Source organism: Quercus suber, unplaced genomic scaffold, assembly GCF_002906115.3.
Source record: "Quercus suber isolate HL8 unplaced genomic scaffold, Cork oak 2.0 scaffold_30, whole genome shotgun sequence".
In the NCBI taxonomy this organism is placed as follows: domain Eukaryota; kingdom Viridiplantae; phylum Streptophyta; class Magnoliopsida; order Fagales; family Fagaceae; genus Quercus; species Quercus suber.
In genome coordinates this window covers 1,827,206-1,835,747 of record NW_027069495.1, presented here as the reverse complement: position 1 = coordinate 1,835,747, position 8,542 = coordinate 1,827,206, and the positions used below count along the sequence as shown (strand labels likewise).

The 8,542-nt window shown below is 32.1% G+C and overlaps 1 pseudogene; it reads left to right on the top strand.

Annotated features, from left to right (window-relative positions):
- The first annotated feature begins 6,116 nt into the window (after positions 1-6,116).
- Positions 6,117-6,970, top strand: LOC136066304 (allene oxide cyclase, chloroplastic-like; annotated as a pseudogene).
- The last annotated feature ends 1,572 nt before the right edge of the window (positions 6,971-8,542 follow it).

The following is an 8,542-nucleotide window of genomic DNA, read 5'->3' as shown; positions in this document are numbered from 1 at the left end:
TGGCTTGAGAGAGAGCGTGGAATTTAAGAATGGAATTTGGGAAGTGATGGGTAAACTTTAAAGGGTTGAAAAGGCTAGGATGAGAGTTACCTTATCTAGCCACTCAACTCAAGAGGTCTCTTTATTTCTACGTACAGATACCGCTGGCTTTTTTCTTTTCTTTTCTTTTTTTTGGTTCGGTTTGGGGAGGGAGATTCCTTCCCAACACTCCAAAATTCTGTACTTTAAATAGTAGACTCTTGTGATTTGATGTTCACGGTATAATTTTTAGTATAAATTGCAATTTTTATTTATAAAAAGATAAATTATAATTTACTTGTTTAAAATTTGACACTTACTAATTTGAAACTTAACATTTTATTTATACGAGATTATCTTAGTTAGAGTTTTATAATCCAATTATGTTAAAAACATGATTAAATATATAATTTTATTCTACTTTTATATTTCTTTTCTCTAAAAACACAAAAAATATAAAATATAAGATAAAATAAGATTAAAAAAATCTAACAGAACACTTGTATCATGAAATTTCAAATCATAAGTAAACAACTTCAATTTCGGTCAAACAAGTAGGTAAATTGTAATTTATCCTAATTTTTTTAAAGACTTTTATAAATTTATAATTTTTACAAGTATTTTTACAAAATGTGTACAAGAATTTTCCTTTTTATTAATTATCAAGTGATACGTTAGAAAATATTCTTATAATATGCTTGGAAGAAAATTTTTGACAAAATTTTCTTCACCATTTGATCTTAGTATTAGTATTTGATCCATTTGAAATAAATATATTTAGTGGTTTAAATTATATATTACAAGTTTAAAAATATATACAAGATTACCTCATTTAAGATTTTAGATGACTTAACATTTTATATATTATCACATCCATATAATAAAATCTTGAAATGGAGAAGATTTTGTATCAAAATATTAAATTGTTGACAAATTCTTTATAATTGACAAGTCTGTTGAAAGGTTGTCTCTCCTCTCAACCCAAGTTATTACTGTAATATTTGTTCCTTACCACACTCTGTTTTGGATACATGGATGATAGATTTGGCTCCCTTGTTTAATGGAAATTTTGTCTTCGCCAAAAAAAAAAAAAAAAAAAGACAAGTCAGTTGATACTGTTGATAGTGCTATCAATTTTAACTCACAAACCACAAGTTAGCAAAATGGCATATAAATTCAAACGTAAGTCATTAAAGAACCATTAGAAAATTACAGTTTACACTCAATACAATGACAAAATTATGCATTTATCTTTGTCTTTGCGGTTAAATTTTTTTTTTTTTTTTTAAATCTCATCATTCGAAACATATGTAAATTCAAAAGAATAAAAACTACATCATTGCATAAAAATAAGTATCTACTTGATGTTATCAAAATAGTATACACACACAAAAGATACAAAATATTTATTAAAAAAAAAATATATATATATATATATTTATTTATTTTTTAAATATATTTCAACTCAATAATCTATCATCGATTTTTTTTTTTTTTTAAACAGAAGATACAGCAACAAGAATCTAAGAAATGGAAGAAACAAGCCGGATATTAGAATCAGAAGATCCGTCTCTTACAATACACCCCTCACAACATTCGGGGGAACAAAAAAGAACTCAATATCTAGCAAAAGAGACTGCTCCAAACGGGCCAAGGCATCAGCACGCACTTTGGTTTGCTTCCTTGTAGGGTTATCATTAATTTTCTTTTAAATTGCAAAAACCTTTTATATTTGATTATATACTAACTCCATATCAATAACTCTCTCCATTATAATATCATATGTGTTGACACAATTCAAGATTACGCTCCAAACTAATATTAATTTCAATAGTTTCAAAATTTTTTTTTTTTCAATTTGAATGAGCATTTTCAAAAATAGTTACAAAGACATTAGACATTGGCAATGCTACATCGCTAACATTGGCTCCTAAATTTTATTTTTGTTTTTCATTGTCATTTAAATGAAATGGGTTAGAAGTAGTTTTAGATGGACTTTAAAATATTTTAAATAGGTTAAGATTATTACACTTTCAAAGTATTACATAGAAACACAATAAATTTTTATTGATTCTTTCTATGCTTTTAAGGTTTAGATTTATGGATTTACATGTAAAGAGACTTGACATGAAATCGGAGATAGAAATGACACCCATCAAGTACTGGGCAACAGGCAACCGTACTTGGGAGGATAAACTTTAGAAAAAGATGAGTCAACAGAGAATTGAGAAATATCTAGGAAGAAAACTACTACTATCTAGGAAGAAATATCTAGGAAGAAAGCTACTGCATCTAACCCCCTGGCCACATTAATATGGAAGTGATACCGGTAACTTTCAGCCTTACAACTACCCACAAAAACTTCAGGAATATGCTGATGGGACAATTATCAGGGAGATTAGCAATCTGATCTACACGTGGATGGCTGAGATGAAAGAGGGAAAGGAAATATAATGGAAAGAACTCCCTTACAAAGGGGATGAGAGGAAGAACCAAAAAAAAAAAAAACCACTATGTAACCAAGAACTTGAATATTTGTATAAGTTTAAGAGAAATATATAAGAACCATCCTCGGGCCTGATCGATGAGCAATTTTCTTTTTCAAACTGTTTGTTTTGCTTATCCAAATAATAACTAGCCTATTGTGATCAACATCCTAACTCAATGAATGTTCAATAATAGGCCCACTCTCTAACAAATTCATTGTTCAGAGCTCATTGGGCCATTGTCTAAACCATTTGGGCTCTGGATCAAATTGAATCCTTACAATAGGATATACAATCATAGTTTTTCCAAAACAACTGAAATGACTTGTTATAGTTTGGACATCACTTTCACCTATGAGCATTTGCATCGGATTCCCTATTTTAGGAGATGATATCTTATGTGCCTGTCTTAGAAAGATTGCCCCTCAGAAGCATGTAGGTCCATTATAATTTTTCCACAACAACTAAAATAACTTGTTATAGTTTGAACATCACTTTTCACCAATGAACATTTGCATCAAGTTCCTTATTTTAGGAGATAGTTTCTTATAGTACATTTGTTCTATGGAGAGTACCTCTCACAAGCATGTGGATTCTATGCTTGGACCCACATGCTTATAACAGGCTTGCTCCATAGGACGGGCGTATAAAATAATTTTTCCTATTTTAGGTTTAGACCTCAATTTAGGGAGAAAGACTCAAAAACACTCTGACATTAAACTCCCCACTAGTTCCCCATTTTAGGAAAATGCTAAACATTCCCCAAACTGTTATTTTATTTATTTTTGTTTTTTTGGTCTTGGTAACTAAAAGAAAGAAAAATAGGTCTTTTGAAAAGTAATAGAAATAATTTTTAAAAATGAATGAAAAATAATATTTAAATAAAATATGGTTTAAAACAATGAATCATTTTAGTATTATAAAAAGTGATTAACTAAAATAGAAAAAGTAGATTCTTATCCTAAAATAGAAAGAAAATTTTAAGGAATATAATGTGAATGCTCTAATAAGTCTCTAACAATACTTAATTATAGGGGTGTCAATGTTCAACCTAATTAACTCGTGAACATGACATGAACCTGACACCAGCGACACGGGTTTTTTCAGGTTAGGGTTGGGCTTTAATGGGTTTGGGTCATAAACAGGTCGACCCGAAAGCGACATGATAAAAAACGTGTCATAAGCGAGTCAACCCGCGTGACCCGCAATAGACATGTTTGACACGCCAATTTATTTGTGTCAATCCAAAATAACCCACTTAGCACAATCTGTTTAACTCGTATAACAAATAAATATTTATTTTATTTTAGATTTATCAAATACCTTTTATATCCAACATATATTTTAAATTTAAAAAGAAAAGTGAGTAATTACAAAAATTTACAAGGGATATAATTGGAAATTGAAACTTTACAAACCCTAGAACTACTAACACTTTTTTTTTTGGCATAGAACTTTTACAAATGAAATTGGATGAGCTTGTGAAAGATGTTATGAATTTGGACATCAACAAAGAATCTATGAATGATAATCGTGGTCATAGTCAGAATTAGTCTACTATTTGCTCAAATTTTTTCAATATTGATACTTAGCATTTGGCGAGTTCCAAGAATATTATATTTTTATTGAACTATGTTATTTTATTTTTGTTAAACTTTGTTATTTTGAATTTGGGTTGAAGTGTATGCACTTCTTTTGGAATGTAAAGAACTTATTTCTAGATGAATGTTATATTTTCATTGAACTATATTATTTTGAATGTAGGTTGAAGACTTGAAGTGTATGCACTGCTTTTTGGGATATAAAAAAAAAATTATTTCTAGATAGATGTTATATTTAATATTATGCAGGTTGAAATGGGTTGTGTTACATTTGTGTCAACCCAACACGACTCGTTTATTTAACGTGTCAAATGGGTTGGGTCAAGTCAACCTACCTTATTAATAGGTTGGGTTAAGGTTGAAGGATCATGACATGATTATTAAATAGATCAGATTAGGGTTGAGCCATTTAGTCGAATACCCTTACCTCGACACGACAAGAACCTAACAGGTTAACTCGAATTAACACCCCTGCTTAATTAATCATAGTAGATGTTGTTAAGTCAATAATGCACCGGTGTGGAAAAAATATATATCTTTAGATTTATTAAAGAAAAGAAAATTTCTAAAACTATTTCTAATTCTACTAAAACTTAGAAGAATATATAATAATGAATATAATTAGTTCAAATTCAATAATTTAATAAAATAAAATTTTAAATTATTATTTTTACAATTGATGGCATGTCCATAAAATTTACAACAGCTCATCACTAAAATAGTATCTCGTACTACTATTACGTTAATAAATATAAAGGGTTTCTTGTACAACTATTAGGTTAAGTCTTGTAGTAGTTTCTCAGATAAATAAAAGAAGTCAAGTCTTGTAGTAGTCATTATGGAACTGAGCTAGGTGCCGGACTCATGGTGGTCCACTGGTCCGCCTCAGAGAAACGTGCTAGTGCGGAGAAATTTTGTTGGGTGGAGGGGAACTTCGCACTTGGCAATCAAGCTTGAGATTGGGTTGGAATTGGTGGGGATGTGCATGTTGTAGATACATGAGTTTGGTGAAGGGTGGAATGTCGCGGAAGCCAGAAATTTATCTTTAAACAAATTAAATTAAAAGATTAAATTATTTACTTACTATATATTACCTTTTCTCGACCAAAAAAAAAAATACTTCATGCTATCTTATATATAGTAGTTTGAAAAATTACTTTGAAATTGGTCTAATAATTCTTAAAAATTCATAAGATTCAAGAGATTTTGAGTTCCTTTAAAAAAAAATATTTTGAGTTCAAAACTCCTAACTAAAATTTTAGGGTATGAAAGTTTATTCTCTGTAATTATTTGATGTATGTGAGACATATGAAGACTACATATACTTAAGAGAATAGTTAAGCTCATGAGTAAGTTTAAACACTCACATTAGCCCCCCCAAAAAAAAAAACTAATGTAAAAAGAATTATAAAAATTTCAACATGCAAATGAAGCATTTTTTTTAAAAAAAATTAATAGATGTATAACTTAAAGAGTCAATCAAACTACATATATATCCAAGTGTAAAATAAAAATTGGCCAATCTTTGATCAAAAGCAAATGAAAATGAACGTTAAACTCCAAAGCATAGTATAAAAGAAAAATGTGGATTTAGTGGGCTTTTTGGTTGAGTCATGAGAGAATTAGGTCTTTTTTTTAATATCTTTTTTTACTTAATTGTAATTGATTGAAAAATTAAGAGTTGGAACAAGATAGTGGGTTATGCCATTATAAAAGAAATTGTCTTCACACGCACATATATAAATTTTGAAAGAGCTATCTAAAACTCATGAGCTTTGGAGGTCATGACTCCCTTTCTTTCTTAAATTTCACAACTTGATAACTTATCTAATTGTAAATGATCAACAAAAATTGGCGTGTTTATATGAACAAAAAGTGTCTATCATTCACAACCGCAACAAATTGTAAAATTAGAAGTATATTCCTATAACTATTTAGAAGTTTTTGTTTAATTTGTTCGGGTGTGAGTGAGCGAGTAAAAGTAGGCAGTGGGCAGGGAGTGAATGATACTATGAGAGAGACTGTGTATGCGTGTGTGGTAGAAGTGCTGGGAGGTATGACAGAGAGGTGGGGGCAGAGGGAACAGAGTGGAAGAGATCAGAGAGGGTGGGGGCACCGAGGAGGTAAGTCGGTGTGGGGGACAGAGGAGAGTCAGAGGAGGACAAGACTGGACAGTACATGGACAGTGTGTGTGTGTATACTACTATGCTTTGTGGAAATGTAAAGAAGAAAGATGCCCCAGTGGAATTGCGGTGTGGCTTTTTTTTTTTTTTTTACGTTTAAAAGATTGGAAAAAGCGCAGCGTGGTTAGAAACACTATTTATAAAGGTTATTTCGCATATATGACTAGAAGGTTTGGAAGTTGAGTATTTTTTTTTCCCTTTATCTTTTCATAGCTATATAGCGGAGACCTGCAAAAGCGGTTGGGAATAACAGCAGGCATGTGCATTCTGATTGAGAACAAGCCAGAGAAGAAAGGTGACCGGTACGAGGCCACATACAGCTTTTACTTCGGGGACTACGGTCACATATCGGTGCAGGGACCATATTTGACCTACGAAGACACGTGTTTGGCTGTGACTGGTGGATCTGGGATATTTGAGGGGTGTATGGGCAGGTGAAGCTGCACCAGATTGTGTTCCCCTTCAAACTTTTCTACACCTTTTATTTGAAGGGTATTGAAGACTTGCCACAAGAGCTTCTTGGTAAGCCAGTGGAGCCAAACCCAGCTGTTGAGCCAAGCCCTGCAGCTAAGGCTTGTGAGCCCCAAGCCACTGTTACTAATTTCACTGACTAAACTTGGTGACTTGTTGTATTACTGGTCACAGGGATGAGCAATAAAATACAATGTTGCATTAATTATTACTACTAATGCTTCTTAATGGTTCAATTTAGTGCTTTTGGCGAGTTCCTAATTTTATATAATTGACAGCTATATCTTGCTCGTTTACGTGCTTTTACTTATTGTTTACTAATTGTCTCTGTTCAACATGTGGAAGTGGATTAATATTTTATTTGTGATGCCATTCCAGACGTATGATAAAATATGGCAAATGTTAACACTTGTTAAAGCTAAAATAGCGCGAGTCTCACTTAATTAAAAAAATTGAATAATTTAGAGAAACTGTATAAAAGTGACCTAAAACTTATAAAGTTAACAAAATACTGAAATAGAGATAATAATTCTTACACAAAGTACAAAAATTCTTATACAAGTTAAAACGCAAGGTAGGAGAGAACCACCACGCCAAAACAGAAATCTAAAGAGAAAGAACAAAAGCACAAAACACAAACAATAAACAAAACGCTGACTAGACAAGTTACAGAATAGCGCTAGTGCGATGTCATTATTAAGTCCGAAGGTTATCCTAGGCAGCAGTAGCACACCTTCAAGATGGCATTTGGAGGCTCACTAGGCTAACTCACGAGGTACCATAGGATAAAGACTAAAGACAAAGCATATGTACATAATTAACTTCATGTCAACAATCATGACATGTGGCCTTAAATGATGAAAAAAAAAAATTGCGACTGTGCGAAAATGATGGTTCACTGATCATGGTCATATATGTTATCAAGTTATAATAAAGTGTATAGTCATAAAAGAACTCTAGAATACAATGTTAATTTGCCATAGAAAATACTCCGAATTAAAACTAATAAGGGCATTAGCATTAACTGTGCTATGTCAAATGCTATTTTACCACTCCAAAACTTACATTTTTTATTTTAACATAGTGTTTAACGTTTCACCATACATAAAATGTTCAATTTTTAATACAACACATTAAAATAATACATATAATACATTAAAAAACCTTAAAAAAACTCCTATATTAAAATTTCAAAAAAAATACACACACAGTACCCACAATACCACCCATAAGTATAACTCACCCCACCAAATCAAAACCCACTACCACCACTACGACAACCCACCACTACCGCAAACCCACTACCACCAACCATTGGCCACAATCAACCAAACACAACCTCAAAACTCATCTCAATACCATACACAACTGCCAAGATGAACCAATGGCCACCAATCAACAACCACCACACAACCACCGCATCCTCCACAGCCCAAAAAAAAAAATCTCAACCAAATCTAGCCAAATACCCATAACAAACCCACAACCACTAACAAAAAAATCACCAACAACCACCACCGTACAACCACAACCCAAAACCCATAAACACAATTTGAAAAATTATTCAAGCTTAGGAGAGAACGGGTCGAGAAAGCTAGAGAAGAGTTTCGCCCATGGGGATTTTGGAGTTATGGTGAGCGGTGGCAGCATTTTGGAGGACCGGACATGGGTTTTGGAGTTGAGAGCGGCGGCATTTTTGCTAGAGAGACTAGCCATGAGGTAGAGAGGAGAGAGAAATCTTATTTGAGGGAGAAGAGAAGAGAGACATGGAGAGAGAAAAAAT